This window comes from Narcine bancroftii, chromosome 5, assembly GCF_036971445.1.
Source record: "Narcine bancroftii isolate sNarBan1 chromosome 5, sNarBan1.hap1, whole genome shotgun sequence".
NCBI classification, from domain to species: Eukaryota; Metazoa; Chordata; class Chondrichthyes; order Torpediniformes; family Narcinidae; genus Narcine; species Narcine bancroftii.
The window spans coordinates 124,033,600-124,052,774 of NC_091473.1; the positions used below are offsets into that span (position 1 = coordinate 124,033,600).

Consider the following 19,175-nt stretch of genomic DNA (forward strand, 5'->3'; position numbering starts at 1 on the left):
GACAAGAAATAATTCCATTCATCCCATTAAATGTAAATTAGAGGCAACAAATGATTTCAATGTGGAGAAAGGCAAGTTTATTTATTTTCTTACTATGTTTGTGTATGTCCCAGGTCTTTTAAACTGTAATTGAAGAAAAATTCATCAATGAAATAAATCACCAACGATCAAATTCATCAACTTCAAAATTCATTAGAATATTCACCTGTCATCTGTTTTAACACTCTCTGGAATTGAGATGTGTGCAGCTCCTGAATGCAGAGCTTTGAATCTTTAGAGACCAGGATCGTGGGAGATGCAACTAGTCCACCCTCTCACCCCGCACCTCGACTGCAGAGTAACTGGTGGTTGGGGTGGGGGGGGGGGGGTGGTGGGAAAGAGGGGGAGGGAGGGAGAGAATACTCATGGCAGCCTGTCCCCAGGCACCTACCCTCTGTGCACACTTGTCAGGTTACTTAAAAATTTGTTAAAAATTACAATGATCAATTATATTTCACCTGTAGGGTGGGATATGGTAGGAGGGAAGTGAAGTGTGGTAAATAGCCTTCCCTTGGCTCAAACCATTGCTGACAGTCCACGTCTGGCCAACCAACTTCGGAGTTGAGAGATGCATGCTCACCCCCAACAAGATTTAGATTGCTGGAGGGGGGGTGGTGAAAGAGTGCCAGCTCTAACCCATGTTCGGCTCATTCTCTTAGCACCAGCTCTCCAGCCCATCCCCTGACTGCAGAGAATAAGGGGAGGGGATCATTGGAGACCATGACCATGGCACAAAATTTCCCGAAAATGGCATCCAGCCGTGTATCCCCGAGGAGGGGAGCGGGAAAGGCAAACTTCCCTGTGTGAACAGGGTGGGGTGGGGGGGGGGCTGTGCAAGAGGGTAGAACTAGCACAGGCAACTGCAGGAGCAACAACCTAATGACCCCTAAATTAAAGCTTTATTAAAGGACAGTACACAATAACTTTTAAAATGTACATTAAATCGGTGAAATTGATGCTCAATTATTTTTCTGACGGTGAATTTGATAGTTAATTTTCTTGAGGTGAATTTGAAAGTCAGCAACTTTTCTGTCAGTATATTGTATAGTCTGTGAAATTGCATCAGTGAATTTCCCATCGGTAAATTTACCAGTAACTATCTCTTTATTCCCACTACAATTTCACTGCTCTGCAAGTATGTGTCACCGCTGGAGGTGGGCCCCCCCCCTTAGATCCAAGAGATCCAGATGAACCAGGTAAATCATGGTCTAGTATGAGTGGCTTACAGGGTACTGCATGCCTGGTAGCTTACCCGCTTCCTAGGAGAATTGGCGGTGTGAAATAGACAGTGGGAATGCTCCGCTTGCAGAACGTAGGTTGTCAGGGAAGCCAGCAGTATCCCTGACAACTTCATCCACGAGAAGTGCATCCAGCTGCAGCTCCTGACAGAGTTAAAAAATTGGAGCTGGATGAACTCCAGATCATTTGGGAGGTGAGATACAAATGAGAGGCCATGGGTTAAGGGTAAAGTTTAGGGAGAACAAGGAGGAAACCTCTTCACACAGAGAGTGGTGGGAGTGTGGAACGAGCTGCCTGCTGAAGTAGTGAATGCAGGCTCAAATTTTAGCATTTAAGAAGAATTTGGACAGGTACGTGGATGGGAAGGAACATAAAAGGCTATGGACTGAGTGCAGGTCAGTGGACTAGGCAGAAACATGGTTCGGCAGACTAGAAGGAATGAAACAGTCTGTTTCTGTGCTGCAATCTTCTATGGTTCTATGATTATTCTTCCCATCTCTGTTGTGAATGTCCAAGCATTTATTTGGGACTACTAAATCCTTGTTCAGTGTCCAATAAATAATTTTTAGAAACATAATTTGAAAACATGCTGCAAAATCTAAAATTATATCAACTCTGGTGTTAGCTGCACATTTGAAAGCAAGCAGAAATTGACCCTCTGGCTACTCTAATAACATGCATTTGCAAAGGAAGCAGTTTGAAGATGATCATTCCAATGAATACACAGCTACAAATAGCAAGGAGTTTGGAGTCTTGATGACCAAAATGAATCTCCATTGGCCAAGGAGTTAGAAACTGAGCACATGATAACTACAGAAACATCTCCCATGATAAAATCCAATGAGTATACAACAATTGTCTGTATAAAATCAATCTCAGTCACTTAAAGAAATGAAACGGGGTTTATTGTTAATGATTACAGTCCATCAATCCCATTCAGTCCAAAAATAGCATTGCCATGAAATACAGTCACGTGGTTCTGAAGGAAATGAGTGAAAGGTAATTATATACATAACGATACTAAATATTTGTACCTTATTCATTTGAATTCACATTTTAATTTTCCAAAGCCTTCACCAGTACTAGAAGACTTAACACAATGATAACAATTGTGTAAATGCAACAAGCACCTGGAAACAATTATTGCCTGTTAAAAACTTGGGACCTTCCTAAACTATATCAATATTGGAGAGATATTTAGGTGGAAATTAAGCATATCATGAGGGTAGAACTATCTTTAGAGCCAGCAAATTTAAATTTGGGAGTGACTCCAGAGAATATAGATACCAAAAACCAGGCATGTTTCCTTGGGGTGTTGCTGTTGATTGCATTATGGAGAAATGTAAAACCACCAACTGTCCAACAATGGAGCGAAAGATTAAAAAGTGAATATTTGATGGAAAGTATAACAAACTCGTACTAAGGAATAATGATTTCAACATTGTGGTCACTGGTAATACTACAGTGACAAGATTGATTAAAGATATAACCTCCCCATAATCTCAGTGATGGGGAAAGTGTTCAACCAGTGCACTCAACATTTAATTGGAGCAATGCATAAAGATGAGATTGTATACAATTGCATATATTGTGATGACATAGTGACAAATTCAATAAGATTTACTCTGAACCTCTCCTATTTAAGCTCAAAAGTGTCACAATGGGCATATGAAGAAGTGTATGGTTAAGTATTTTGGTTAGAATAAGGTTAATTGGGTTCTCAAATCTGTGATGCTTCTATGGACAGAACTCAAAAAAGATAGATTGATGTGCTATATACATCTGTTATGCGATCTATGTAGTTTGTTTGTATGCTCACATGATATGACTGCATCTGGAAAAAGTTTTTTTTAAAAAATCATTAATAAAATTTACATTCTTCCGGACATAATTTCTCCAAAACAGAAACCGATCTTCAAAGGTGAGAGGGCAATAGAGGCTCTAATTTAGTGTACCAACTTCAGTACTACACATTGCAGAGACAACACCATGTTATTTGCATTTACTTAAATAATCAGCTCAAAGTTACATCATTAGCTACTGCACATTTGCACAGAATAATTATGCTCTGAAGCCAAGAACAAATTACAGCATCCACTGTGACACTATTCACATTTCAGCAAAGATTTCACTTCCCAGATGCTCCTGAATATCATAAACTGCACTAGCAGTGAAAGGCCAGTAAGCAGCACTCCATGCACATGTATTGATATACACAGTGAAAGTATTTCCTCCAACTCGTGAGGAAAGCTCATAGTAACAAAGACAAGAAGATGGAATTTTACAATGAATATATAACCAAAACTAAATTCTTCAGCATTGCCAAGAAAATTTGGCTTATTTTTTTTTTAAACTAGTCACAAAGTCATTTACCAATGAAATAGCTTTTTAGAAATATGTGCCAATGTTATGTCACAGGAAGCAGAATAACTGATTTATAATCAGCAAACTTACAGAAATGGTAATATGATAATGATCAGAATTTTTTTGTGTGTTGTGTAAGGAATAAATAATGGCTAAGTCATTGATGTTAACAGGTCTTATTAAAATCAACTATCAAGGAAACTTTTTATTTTTTAAAAATTTTTATTCACAGCACAGTGGAAGTTGATTCCAGCCATTTTAACCTTTGCCACCCAATTACACCCAAATCCCTGCAAATTTTTGAGGGTGGGAGTAAATCAGAGAACCCAGGGAAACCTACACAGACACGGGAGAATGGTCAAGCACCTTACATAAAGGTGCTGGATTTGTACCTGTATCGCTGGCACTGTAACTATATTCCACTAACCATGCCACCCCATCAAGAGCCTTGGTTTATCATTTTACCTTAACAGGAGATATGTTCTGCATAGCTGTACCTCAATATTAAAATGATTCAGCAAATTTTGCATCGATTTTACTCACATTGCACAGAATCTCTCAACTTTCTGACTCAAAGATGAGAGTGCCACCAATTGCATCAATTGACCACATGTAAGGTAGCAGCAAGGACATAAATTTTTCCAAAGATTTCTCAATTAAGAATGTTATAAAATTGAATTTTTAAAAAAAATTTAGCACATTCATGCATTTTAACAAGTGAACTTCATTAGTATCAATCAGAACACGAACAATTGCATGTCTGCCAAGGGATTTTACAAGGAATTATTAATAGCTGAGAAAATGGTAAGTTTCAAAGCTTCAGCGTCACTTGGCTCAGAGATATGAAATAGAGATTAAAAAAATCAACTTCAAAGCTTTGCTGAAGTTCACTTTTCCTTTTCTGTTCCTGATCTAAAGTCTCAAATCCTAGCTGACTCGAGTATTAAATACTCTCCAAATCTCATTCCAATTTAAAAGTTACATGAGATTGAAAAAGCTGTTTACTGAATGCTAGAAATACTTTGAAGTTTAAAGAAATGTCTACACATGTGGAAGTCAATGCTTGCTTAAAAAGTGAAACAAGGAAAACATCAACAAATTAGACGCAGAAAATAAACCTATACCCGCTGCTTAAGTTTCTTTCGTGATAACTGAGTGGGCTTCATTCTAAATGATCTGGAAACCATGATCAAGCAACATTTGTTGTTAAACAGGAAAGTTTATAGATGCTGTGATTGTGGTGCAATACACAAAAATGCTGGAGAACCTCAGCAGGTTATGCAGCGTCTTTTGGAAGCAAATGGATATAATCAAAGTTTCAGGCTTCAGCCCTTTGTCTGAGTACAGAAAGCAAGCAGGGGCCTGAAAAAAAATGAGGGGGGAAGGGCACAGGCCAACTGGCAAAAGGTCAGAGGTCGATAAGGCTGGGAGGGCAGGAGAGAAAAAAAGCTGAAAAGCGGCAGGGAATGCAGAGGATAGGGGGTAGATCTCTGAATGGAGAAGGTAGGTTGCTGAAGGAGACAGAGGAATAGGGAAAAAAGACAGGGGAAGGGCCTAACAGAATCTAGAGAATTCCTAAAGTGGCTGAGGAGGGCAAGGTATTAGCCCCATCTTGACAACCTTTTACAACAGCACAATTGAGAGTACCCTGTCTGGCTGCATCATGGTGCGTTATGATAGCATGCAAAGCATCAGGCCTGAAGTCTATACAGAGGATCATTAAAAGAGTTGAGAGGATCACTGGGATCTCCCTTTCCTCTATTGAAGGCATTGACTGCAAGAGATGGTATTGGAGCATCAAAATCAGGAATGAAGCTGGGTAATAGCTTTTTCCCCTGCAGGCTGTGAGTTTGATGTACAGTATCCTGTGACCATACAAATAATCCCAAATATATATTTATATACATAAACACACAACACCCACATTAATTAATACTGTTTATATCTATTTTGATGTGATTGTTACTACACTGTTTTTGTGTGTGCACCATGGTCTGGAAAGATGTTATTTCATCAAGTTATACAATACAATCAGATAATAAAACTTGAACTTGAGAAGTCAATTTAATGCCATCTGCTAATTTCCAGTTTGACAGTGTATGAGGGTCATGCACAGATATGCTGGTGTGGGAATAGGGTGTGGAAATGAAATGACTGGCCACTGCAAGGTCCCCATTATTGCAGCAGGGTCAAAGTGCTCAATGAAACCATCTCCCAGTCTGCATCAGGCACAATGGTAGCAGTGGATGCAGTAAATTACCCTTACAGTGTTTCTTCGCTTGGAAGGAGTTTTGGAACCAAATTATGGCGAGGAATGAGGTGTGGGCACAAGTGTAGCATTTCCTGCAGTCACAGGAATAGGTGCTGAGGGAGCGATTAGTGGGAAGGGAATGAGGGGAGAAGGGAATCCACAGAGTGAGTGGTCCCTGCAGAAAACAGGAGAGGGGAAAATGTGTCTGGTGATGGGATCACGTTGTAGGTGGTGGAAATTGCGAGGGTAATAATATGTTGGATGTGGAGGCTGGGGAATCCAGTCCTTGTTCCTCCTCGGAGCAGAGGGGGCTAGGACAGATGTGCAGTAAATAGAGATGTGGGTCAGGGCTGAATTTATGGCAGTAAAGGGGAAATCTTGTTTTGAAAAAAGTTATCTTGGATGTTTTGAAATGGAAGACTTCATCCTATGAACAGATGTGACGGAGAAATTGTAAGATGGTAATAATCCTTACATGGAACAGGGTGTGAAGACATGTGGTAAGGTAACTATGGGAGTGTTGGGTTTGAGAAGATGTTGAGAAAGGAGAGTGTTGCCAGGAATGGACCAAGTCAGGGTGAGAGTTAGCAGCAAAGTGGATAAAGTTGATAAGTTAATTATGAGGCAGGACCAATATGTTTGTGAATGTAGTGGAGGAAGATTTGAGGAGCCTTGCCTACATAGACTTGTAGCATGGATTGCTCCAGCAAGCCCACAAAAAGGCAGGAATAACTCAGGTACCCATGGCAACTCCTTTGACTTGGAGAAAGTGGGATGAGTCAAAAGGGAATTTATTGAGGATGAGAACAAGCTCTGCCAGGCAGAGGAGAGTGGTAGAGAGGGACTGGCTGGGTCTGTGGTTGAGAAAGAAATAAAAGTCTTGAGGCCTTCGAGATGGAGGATGGACATATATCAGGGTGGCACAGTTAAGGCAACATTGTTACATCGCCAGGGGTTCAAAACAAGCACCAGTGCTGTCAGCAAGGAGTTTGTATACTCTCCTCATGTCTGCGTGGGTTTCTTCCTGGTACTCAGGTTTCCTCCCCACTCTTCAAAACGTACAGGGGTTGTAGATCAATTGGGTGTAATTGGGCAGCACAGGCTCATGGGCTTAAAGGACCTGTATATCTAAATTTAAATTTAACTTAAAAATGTTAAAATTTTTTTAATTTAAAAGAGATTGGTTGTTCATAGTGAAAATGAGGCAGCCAAGTTCAGGAAACTGGAAGTGGTGGAGTGCATATGATGTAGCGCAGACATTGGTAGGGAGGGGCTGGACCAGGGGCACAAAATGGGAGTCGAGGCTAGATGATATCAGTTTGGTGGGGCACGAACATGAAAAAATAATGTCTCCACAATTGGGTTTGTGAATGTTGGATGGGAGATAGAATCAGGCAATGCAAGGTTGGGAAACAATGAGGTTAGAGGCTGTGGTGGGGTGGGGGGTGGGGTGGAGAGAGATGACTAGAAATGAAGAAGTCAGAGTGGGGGCTATTGGCCTCTGCTCCTCCCCCTTCCCTCCTGCCCCCAACTTTTTATTCAGATGCCTACCTGCTTTATGTTCATATCTTAACAAAGGTCTCAAGTCTGAAACATTGCTTACATCTCTTTTCTTCCTAAAGGCACTGCATGACTTGGTGATGTTTTCCAGCAGTTCTGTGTATTGACCAAGTCATGACTGTTTATGCAGGTGTTGGAAAGCAAATATTTGCAGGCAAAACAGTGCTATAGCCAAAACCAACATTGTTCCCACTAGAACTTGCAAATGTGCCCTTTCTAGTAAAATCACAATTATAATGGCAATTGATATCCCACCATTAACAACTTTTATATCTATGTGGGGTGGGTGGACAAATGAGGAAATAGTTTATTCTGGATTCTAAACTAGATTGGGGTGGTGAGGGGAGGCTTGATACTTTTACTCAATGAGAATATACACAATATACACAAAGAGGAGTCTCGTGATGGAGTAGTGGCCGGTAGGAGAATACCAGCCCTCTCCAGAAAAGAAGAAATAAAGTGAAGAAAACGCAAAGCTCAAGAAACACAAAACACAAGAAAAAGGTGTGGAGAAAAGAAAGAAAATGGCACCCAAGAAGGAAAAACTAAAAACAGGAAAAAAGTAAAGACGTCGGAAGAGAAAGGAGAAGGCCTTACCTGCACGAAGAGGCAGGGACCCGCTGTGGACAGAGGAGCCCGCTCCCCGAGGTTAGTGGAGACCCCCGCAGGGTCGTGACCTCCCTACCACGGGACTGCAAAAATGGCTCTCTGAGCCAAACAAAAGTGCGCAACTGCGCATACCAAGGAAAAGGAAAACACCGACGGGAGGGGGGCCCAGCTGTGGAGTGAACTTACACAGCACGACCAGCTGAGAGATGCCCGACAGCAGGGCTCTCGGCTGGAAAAAGAGGAAAGCAATGGGAAAGGGAGTGATAAGAAAGAAATAGAGCAACAGGAAGCCCAACAAATAACTAGCCCAGAAGAAGAGGTCCAACAACAAGCTATGCAAAAAAAAAAACCCAACAAACTGAGGCAAGCAGCTCAACCAGAAAGTCAGAAGAGACGCAGATACAAGGAAGAGAAGTGGAAGACACAAACCCAAGAACAGACACAGAAGACCAAGCTCTGCACAGAGGAATAGAAGGTAAAATAGTATATAGATTTAAAAAATTTTCAAGAACAAATGTAAGCATTAAAAAAATGGTTGACATTAGAATTTAGTGAAATTAAAAGAAAAATGAAAGTACAGAAGAAAAAGTGAGTAGAATAGAGCTGGTCATGACAGAAATAGGGAAAAGATTTAAAAATGTGGAAGAACAAGAAATGGCTGTATAAATGGAAGTGAATGACTGAAGAAAATTGGAAGAAAGTGACAAAAAAGTTAAAGAGTCACAAGAGCTGTTAGCTCAGAAGATGGATGTAATGGAAAACTATAGTAGGCGAAACAATATAAAGATAGTGGGCCTAAAGGAAGATGAAGAAGGCACAAATATGAAAGAGAATATACACACCATTCCTAGTGTTCATTAATGGATTGTTTTGTGCATGGAAAGATCAGAATTTCCAACAAATGAGATGTTGGCCTGGATTGAACTCTCAACAATTGTGAGTTTGGAGTTGAGCATTTCAATGATGTCTGCCTGACCTCAAAAAAAATTTGACCACATATTCCCCTCTAAATACATATCTAACACCTTGCTCCTTATGGGTTGCTATTAGTAAATAGAATAGAACAGAATCTTTCCCATGCACTAAAAATTATATCCATTTCATACTTTACAAAGCCTCAGCACAACCAAGAGTGAATTTTTGACTTCTGATCACAGTAATACTGGAAAATGCGATAGCTAATTTATGCATAGCTGAATGCCATAAACTGCTCCTTCTTCTCTGGCAATCCTTTGGGATCAGGATGACTTGCATACACTCTAATTCTTCGAAATTCTGGTAGTAGCTGATGAAGCCAATTTAGGATCAGCAAACCCCACTAAAGGTCAAGCAGGAGATGCTTGATGTTAGATATTAGGCAGTTTGGGAAGCAAAATGTATTGTTTATGCCAGATTTTGTGCATTCAAATTTTTCAATGCAATGCCAAATTACCTTTATTCATTTTGACTTTGTTTGGCAGATGTCGTGCAAGGGTCATTACGTCATACATTTCACTGAAAAGACTAATAATGATTTGTAACTCTCCCTCCCAACAGAAGCATCACCCATCTTTAGTTCCATAACAAGGTAGGCCTTGGTTCTACACAGAAGGCAATATATGCAGTTATTCCCATTTGTCCTGTAGATTAGCTACACTTCGGTTACCAGATTAAGTTCCAAACTTAAAAATGAAGTTCCATTCCATCAGTTTTCAAACTTCAGCAGGGACACCATCAGTTGAGTTTTGTTTTTTTTTCCATAGGTATAAGCTTTCAGTTTGGTAGGGAGCTAAGTAGGAAGCTGTTCAACAGAGTTAAGGACAGAATAATTGTTCAGGAGTTGAAGCGCTCCTTCCAGCAAATGCAGCTGAACTTCATGACAATAAATTCTGATTCAAAATGCATGTTGATCTAGCCTTTGTCATGTCATGCAAGAGACAAGACAAGGATTCCTACTTCACTTATTCTGAACAGATGATTGTTAATCTGACTGACACCTAGTCTTCCTCAGTATAACCCAAAACATAGGCAACAAAAATAATGCATCAGGAGGATCCATCTTGAAAATCTCAAATGGCTCTGAAGTCGCAGGTCGAGTTAACAACCCTCTGGAGTTTATTCTTGTCCTGAGAGTTGGTGCCTCCACACCAGGCAATGATGAAACCAGCCAGAATGCTCTCCATGGTACACCTGTAGAAGTTTATGAGAGTCTTTGGTGACATACCGAATCTCCTCAGAAACCTCAAAAGTATAGCCGCTGGAGAACCTTCTTTGTGATTGCATCAACAAGAAGGCTCCAGGACACATCCTCGGAGATGTTGACACCCAGAAATTTGAAGTTCTTGACCCTCTCCAGTAAGTCCTTGTGAGGACTGGGTTGTGTTACCCCTACTTTACCCTGAAATCCACAATCATCTCCTTGGTTTTGCTGATATTGTGCGTAAGGTTGTTGTCGTTACACCATTCAACGAGTTGATCTATCTCCCACCTGTACGCTTCCTCATTGTCATTTGTGAATCTGCCAACAACTGTGGTGTCATCAGCAAACTTGTAGATGGCACTGGCATTGTGCCTGGCCACAGAGCAGTGGGCTAAGCACACATCCTTGGGGTACTCCTGTGTTGATAATTAGTGAAGAGCAGACATGGTTTCCAATTTGTACTGATGGTATGTCTTCCTGATAAAGCCAGTTGTCACTTATGAAAAGACCATGTTCAGTTCACGTTCTCTGTTAGGGATCCCTTTCTCCATTCTCATTGCACCATCACATCTTTCCACAGGATTATGTTCTTCTTGACTTTGGAGTCATCCAGGAAAATCAGTTTATTTTCTTTGTGATGGCAACCAGTATTTTTTTTCCAACAGTGAAAAAAATCTTCCTTGGTTTCTTTTTAGGCATTCAGGATCAGCAATCTGTGTACTGATGACCACAGCATGCTGGTCCTCAATTAAGGACATTCAATTAACTCAGAGAGTCATTAAGCCATCGAACTGGCTCATGCTTGACAGCAAAATGTACCCCATGAAATCTTGTTCTTTGATTTGGTGATCCTCTGTCAGATCAGTGATCTCTTTTGGCAGACTCTGAATATAATGTTCAAGTCTGTAACTGTTGCTACTGTCCTTAAGAGAACCAATATTTTACTGCGGAAATTTAATTGTGAATAAAAAAAAAAAATCACCTGGTACATGACTAACAATAAACATAGTATAATGAGTTTCCAACAGGTACTACACGAGCTTGACAGCAGGTAACACACACACACACATATATATATATATATATATATATATATATATATATAAAAATATAAATATCGCTCCCAGAAGAGTCTGTCTATCAACCATTAAGGTAGAAATTTGAACTCAACTAATCAACTGTGAAACACCAGAAGACACCATGATGCTAGCCTCCGGTAGAATCGAACAGGCACCTGCTGACTTAACAGATTGAGGAGGCAAAAGAAAGCCTCAAATTATGGCCTGTGGACCTGGGAGGAAATTGCTCAGCAGTGCCTGGAGATGATTGGGCAACCAAAATAACACCAATTTGATAATGACCAGATAGTTTTAAAAAATTTATGTTGAAGGAATGATAAATTTTGTGTATACCTTGGAATAACAGCAATAGTCTTCAAATTAACTTCATAGGATCTTTTCAATTTACCTGGGAAATCTCAGTTTATCTCACTTGAAAGACATGCAACAATGCAGCACCACTCTATTATTACAATGGAGTGTCAGCCTGGATTACATATTCGAGTCTCTGGAATGGGATATTGTTACAACTTTAATGTCTTGCAGGCAAGTTTGCTGCCAACTAAGCTATCTTTTTCACTTTATATTGCATGTTAAAAGGGGATAATGCACGTGGTTCAAAACAAAGAATCTTGTCAGTGATTGTCACATCACAGAAAGCATTGCACTAATTATCCTGACTAGTGAATTTTAAGCATCAAACTACTTCTGGTCCCCATTAAGTTAGAATCACTATATCATTATTTTGTTGAATTTCTATAATTAAGTACTAAGATTTCAGAGGGTTTGGGTTTCTTGCATTTATAGAGAACCAAAATCCAATCCAGACTTAGTATATTTAACTGCAAAGCCACGTGATCTTACTCATCATCATAATCATTTACTCTTGCCTGAATCCACACCAAATCCAAGCACAAATATTGTTTACAGATAGGTTAGAGACAAATACAGGAACAAATATTCAAAAACAATCTTGCTATCAGGATCTACCTCCAAGACTGAGGGAGAGGGGGCATTATCAGAGATGGTGTCTTTGAATTTGAAAAAATCTGATTCCAAAACTGATCTAAAGATTGAACCCAACATTCTAACCAATATTTCTTCATGAAGACATATTATTAAATCTGATAATTCAGTCAATACTTAATTCCTGTTTGAGAAACCTTTCTTTTTACAAAATGGCTGCTATGTTTCCTATGTGACAATATAAATTCCACCAAGAAAATTATTTATTTTGTTTTTAAAAACTTGGGACATCTTTCTAATGTGAAAGGAACAAAAAAAATGCAGTTCTCTGTGAATTACAATTCATTCTCATATTGTTGGGTTTCAATAATCTAAACTAGTTTCTCACAACAGTTTACATTTTTTCATAAAACAATCATTTTGAAATCAAATGACTTGAACAAGAAAATTAATTGAACTCACAAGCTGACGAGGTAATCTACCTCACTTGTGTGTACACAAAAGCCAAAATTTATTGCCAAAATAATAGTGAGGCTAACATAAATCACATAGCACCAATAAGATTAGTTATGAGGAGAAATGGAAGTTGCCGTCTGAAGAAGCTGTAGCCCTCGATTAGCTTCCATAAAAGTAAAGACATCTTGTTTTCTGGCTCACACTCTAAATATATCAAGCACATTGAAGATCCTGTACTGGCGAATGCAAACCAAGCTTACTACAAAAAGTTAGGATTTCCCCATTTCAGTCGGCATACATTTTTTAAACCACTGTAATAAGCATATATTATGACTAAAGAATCCATCTGATAAAGTTAACTATTCTATGTGGGAAGCACATTCTATCAGCTTTTAATTGTTTTTCTAAAAATCTCCAACATTGAATTTAAATTTTGTCTCTCTTCATCCCTTCCTCATGCTCTTAATCTAATCTATTTTTCTCTCCCTATTTGGTTTTCTGTGTGTGGTTCGACAATGAATTTATTACTCTAGCACATTTTCCTGGCTCTCCACTGCTTAATCTTAGTCTGATTAGTTAAGGAGCATGGTTAAGGAGCAACAACATTGCTGGCCTGCTCATGCAGGTCCCAGAAACTCTGGTGAAGGACACTACATTTCCTTGATCTCCGACAAAGCCTCATACAAAGTGAACATACTCTGTTCATCTGTTGGCTGCTGAAAAATATAACCTAATATGTCCACAATACTCATTTGTCACAGTCCATACCTTAACACCCAACTTGAAATGCTATACAATCACATTAGTAACATCCAACAACCCAAATATTGATCAGATTTTTGTAGACAAGAGTTGATTCAGAAGACATAATCCATGTCCAGACTCTAATTGCTGTCCAGACACACATTATGATACTTCTACAGGCTTAAAAACTAAACATTAGTATTAAAACATAGCTAAGTAGCACATGAAACATTAAGGGCCATTTGAAAGTTCAGAACTTGTCTCGAAATCCCAGATCACAAGTGTTGCAATAACCCAAAGGGTTAACCAAAAAGAGAATAGATTGTTTTAGTGGCCCTGCCATATTATCTATGAGAAGCTAATATTTTCAAGCATCATATGTATTACCCTGTCATTTTTTGCTTTCAATTTCTCTCATGACAAAAATTACATTGACTATTTTCCAATATAATGGAGCACTCCCTAAATGGATAGAATTTTGTAAATTTGAAGTCAATACATTAAACTATTGCAAGATCATAGGAAGATGGCCATCAGGACTCATCATCACTCCGATAATACAAATCACTCTTCACTCATTGGCCCATTCCTTAATGATTTCCAAGTTTTATTTTGAGGAACTGTGAATAGGAAATAAATATTGTGCAATAAAAAGCAAAGATCTTCACTTTTGATGTTATAAATGAAAGTATTGTTATTATTGAAGCAATCAGAAATAGTTGGGTTGAGAACAATCACCAGAAAAACTTTTGCAATGATATCCAGAGGACGGGATCAAAACCATCTTCTGTGCAATGAAAGATTCTAACCATTAGGAGCTTTTGCAATGATATCCAGAGGATGGGATCAAAACCATCTTCTGTGCAATGTAAGATTCTAACCATTAGGAGCTTTTGCAATGATATCCAGAGGATGGGATCAAAACCATCTTCTGTGCAATGAAAGATTCTAACCATTAGGAGGGGGTTCAAATTTCTCACCATTAAATTGTCAATAAATATTCAATGTATCCACCATTAAACAAAGAGAGATTTAATCCGAAACAACCTTTTGACTATGTGGACCAGTTGCATGATGTATCAGAGGTCACAAAGCATGACAAAGATACACAAAGAAAGCATTAAAATAAACAAATTGAGGCACATGGATCAAGTTGCAGGTCTTTCAGGTCTAGAAAGCAACTTTTTTTGATCAACTTTTGAGCCAAAAATTCAGACCATGCAATTTCAAAATGCACTACATTAAGTGGAGTGATCTTCAGGGAAACTGGTAAGAGCAGCAAAAGGATATTGAATGAACAAAAATCTTTGGACTTCTGTGTTAAGTGCTGTTCACAGGACCCAACATGGATAATCATTCAGGAAGGTAAACAAAAGACATGTATAATGATTTGCAGTACACAAAAATAGAGTAGGATAGGGAGCAGTGGTTGAGGGAGAGAGAAGGATCTTGGTCTGGGAGAAAAACAACCTCTACACTACATACAACAAGAGACATTGCTCATCATCTGGCTAATAATGCTCCTCTTACAAACACAAAAAAGAGAAAGAATTTCAACAGCAAATTGGATTTCACCTTTAAACAGTCCAGTTGCTGAGGTGATAAGGAGTTGCAGCAGCACACTTTGAAGAACAAAAAAACTGCAAAATAATATTAAGAAAATGGAAATCATGAGATGTCATCCCATTTCAAACCATTTTATTGAGTAATCAATCAATTGCTGACTTGGCAACCTTGATACAAGTCAAACATCATTGCAATGAGTTGCGAACAAGATGGCTCCTACAGTAAAAGATCCACTGCAGAAAACAAGACTTCAAAATTAATACTTAATGCTCCAAAAAGTTTAATTGATAGATAAAAACTGTATGTCAAGAAAATTTTCATATGGCTTTCAGTAAATTATGGAGCATTAACATACTAAGAAATACAATCCTAATCCACATATGTAGATTATATATTTGACAAGTATATCAAATAGATGCACTAATTGTAAATATCAAACATGAAATCCAAGCAGAGATGAGAGTATCTGCATATTCACGAAATATTCTTAAAACGAGTTGATCATTCTCAGAGTTGTGTCAAAATATATAAACATCGTAGTACTGCTTATTATAACCAGGCTCCTCAGCGTAGACGGATAGAACACGAAATGCTTTCATGTTCACGGCTCTCTATTATCTTAAGTCAGCGTGAATGACAGAACATACCAAAGCCTTAAATGCATTAATTAATCTCCAATGTGGTTACGTTGTAAAAATTAACCGGAAGTCTTGCCTTGATTTAAAAAAGAAATGATTTACCAAAACCCAATGTGCATTTTCAAAACAGACCTGCCTTGAGACGCTCTTCACGACAGCTTTAATATAGGCTTGGTTTTAACCTTTGAACGGCAGGAATAAAATAATACTGTTAAGCTTTTGTTAAGGATCAAGTCTCGGAATAAGGAGCGTCTCCAAACGATCAGATCTATTGATCCATGATTGCACAACCGCAAGGATCAAGTTCACTCGCATCTCTTGGGGTCTCTCCGGAGAAACCGACGCCACCATTTGAAATGGATTCGCAATTCAACAGGAAAAGAGAAAAAGAACATCAAAAGCCCTCAAGTCTAAAAAAAAATGAAATCAGAAATAAAAACATCAAAACGGTCCATTCACATTTTACACGGGGAAAAAAAGAACACAGCCCTCAAATATTAGCTTCAAAATCTTGGACCTATACCAATTCTTTAAAAAAAAACATAGAAATAAATCTTAAAACTTCTCAAAAACCAATCCTTTAAAAACCCCAGAAGGTCAGCTTTTCAAATATTTGGCAATTTTGCTTATTTAAATACGAGATCCCACCACCTTCACCCAGGGCTCCAAAAGAGTTAAGATGTTGCCGAATGCAAAGGAAAATGATATTACTGCTGCTTCTCTCGATTTCAATCGCTGATTTTTTGCATCTTCATCTTTGCCTTTTCAAGCCCGCTGTTTGACCTCACGAGTTTCTCCAGCATTGCGCTTCGTTTTTAAATGTGGAACTTCTCAAATCTACCCTTCCCGGAGATCCAGTCAGTGACAACACCTACAGGAAGCCAGAAATATTTTCTCTTTCCCCCCCCCCCCCTCAAAAAAAAAGAGATCATCAATGGCATACTTTTCATAAAACAATCCAGTGTCCCGGCGGAAACGTTGTACTCCTTCGGGCATCTGAAGCCAGGGTCTTCATTCTCTTTTTTTAAAAAACACGGTTACCCAAGAAATGTATCCAAACTATTCAAATTCGCTTAACATGTGGAGACGGAGTTCGGAACCAAAATAAACGTTTCAAAGGGTGGTCTCCAGTGTTCGACCCTCGCCTTTGATACAATCCCAATCAAGATCCCCCCCCCCCCCCAGGTAAAACTGGTCATTTGTGACCACCGGTTGTTTCTGGGAGAGGAGGGGGGAACGACTCCCTTTGCGTTTCCAATGCGAAGTTCGCCCTGCCGAATGTTCAAATGCCGTTCCGATCCTCGGGTTTTTCAACAGGCGCTGGGGAGTTTTGTCAATTTCTTTCTCTGTTGGAAGGGGAGGAGGGGGGAGGGAGGGAGGGGGGAGGGGGGAAGGTTGGGGAAGGGCGAAAGGGGGAAAGGAGGAGGGGAGGGGGGAAAGGAGGAGGGGAGGGGGGAAAGGAGGAGGGGAGGGGGGAAAGGAGGAGGGGAGGGGGGAAAGGAGGAGGGGAGGGGGGAAAGGAGGAGGGGAGGGGGGAAGGAGGAGGGGAGGGGGGAAAGGAGGAGGGGAAGGGGGAAAGGAGGAGGGGAAGGGGGAAAGGAGGAGGGGAAGGGGGGAAAGGAGGAGGGGAAGGGGGAAAGGAGGAGGGGAAGGGGGAAAGGAGGAGGGGAAGGGGGGAAAGGAGGAGGGGAAGGGGGGAAAGGAGGAGGGGAAGGGGGAAAGGAGGAGGGGAAGGGGGAAAGGAGGAGGGGAAGGGGGAAAGGAGGAGGGGAAGGGGGGAAAGGAGGAGGGGAAGGGGGGAAAGGAGGAGGGGAAGGGGGGAAAGGAGGAGGGGAAGGGGGGAAAGGAGGAGGGGAAGGGGGGAAAGGAGGAGGGGAAGGGGGGAAAGGAGGAGGGGAAGGGGGGAAAGGAGGAGGGGAAGGGGGGAAAGGAGGAGGGGAAGGGGGGAAAGGAGGAGGGGAAGGGGGAAAGGAGGAGGGGAAGAGGGGAAAGGAGGAGGGGAAGGGGGGAAAGGAGGAGGGGAAGGGGGGAAAGGAGGAGGGGAAGGAAGGGAAGGGGACACAGAAACAAGGGCCAGATCGACGATGGAGAGCGCACTTCGACACAAACAGACTGGTGACCCGCGCAAGAGATTCTTTTTTTGTGTGTTTGGGAGATCCCTTTCAACAGGCTGCAGCCAAGCGAGCCAAGGACACAAGGCAAGGCTTCACCTGAGGGTCCGCGGACCCAACAAGAACCACCAGCACAAAATTCACCAAACTCGAGTCAAACTCTCTTTTCAAAACAAACAAATCTCCCCCATCCTGCGGCTTTGCCGACTCACCGCCTCAAGGCTCCACACCGTCCAGCGCATCGTGTCCAGCTGCCCGACGGCTCACGATGCCCGGCAACGCCGGGCACCGGCTTCTCTCTCCCCTCCCTCTTTCACCTGTTCGCTGACTTGAACCGCCCCCCCCCCACCAAAATAAAAACCATTAAACTCTCCCGCCGCCGTAACGTTCGCTTTCCTCTCCCCGCGTCCACACCACCTCTCCCCGGCCGCGTCCCTTACAACACTTTCCACCGACGGCCAAGCCAAGCGGTCGGCTCGCGGCTGTCCGCCCGCCGAACGTGTTCGGGAAGCTTCGGCGGCGCCCGCTCGATGGCGTCATCCGAACCTGAAGGCGTGCAGCTCGCGGCGAGGGGAGGGGTTGCGCGAGCGAGGTGGTTGTGGGGGGAGGCGCCACAATGCTGGCTCCCGCCTGCCGGAGCTCGAGGACACGCGCAGGGGTGGGAGGGAAATGGCAGCCTCTTCAAAGGGCCCGGGGAACCGGCGGGGTCAGTCGGCGCTGCGCTGCAGTGGCGGAGGGCGGGAGTGTCTTGTCCTGACGCGGATAAAGGACATCGTGAGGTGAATCCAGCGAAACCGGTTCGATTTTTACCGACCCTAAACTACAGGTGGGCCGAATAAACTTGCCCCGAATGTTTAACTTCCTTCTCCGGACTGTGAGAATCCCGGTGAAATCATCTCGCCGAGCCGGTCGGTGAAGCTTATTCAAGAGCGGGTGAACACACAAAGTAGATGGGGGTCCCCCCCCCCGCCCCACGACCCTGGGACCACTGGCTTGGAGCGTATTCTGGTCGTCGTGCTGGCAGGCTGATGGAGATTATACTGAGATCATGGATTCAGGACTTTGAGCGGGTTTTTTTTAATTGTAAATCACTGTGAATAAAGTTTACTGGGGGGGGGGAGGGAAAGATGCTGGGGTTGCATTCTGTGGGACACTGGAAGCTGAGGTGAATCAATTTATTGTCACCAACATGTCACATCACAGTGTAAACATTGATATAAACCACCTGACAAAATAATCTTTTTTTAAAATGGTGCAAGAAAAAATCAAAGTGAAGTGGTTCACTGTGGAATCTAATGACAGAAGGAAAGAACTGGTCCTTGTGCCACTGAGTGCTCATCTTCAGGCTCTTGTACCTTTTCCCCATGATAGCAGAGTGAAGAGGGCATGGCCTGG

At 41.4% G+C, this 19,175-nt stretch overlaps 1 protein-coding gene across 10 annotated transcripts in view; it reads right to left on the bottom strand.

Annotated features, from left to right (window-relative positions):
- ptprfa (protein tyrosine phosphatase receptor type Fa) overlaps positions 1–18,144 on the bottom strand; it is a 411,563-nt gene extending 393,419 nt beyond the window's left edge. For 4 of the 10 annotated variants that reach the window (XM_069938995.1, XM_069938994.1, XM_069938991.1 and 1 more), the window contains exon 1: positions 17,993–18,144. The gene's annotated coding sequence lies outside the window, so the exon portion shown is untranslated. Of the gene's footprint in view, positions 1–15,040; positions 15,106–16,380; positions 16,529–16,612; positions 16,816–17,992 lie in introns of those variants that run through there. The other 6 variants (XM_069938996.1, XM_069938993.1, XM_069938992.1 and 3 more) reach the window with 4 other exon arrangements.
- Positions 18,145–19,175: the final 1,031 nt, after the last annotated feature.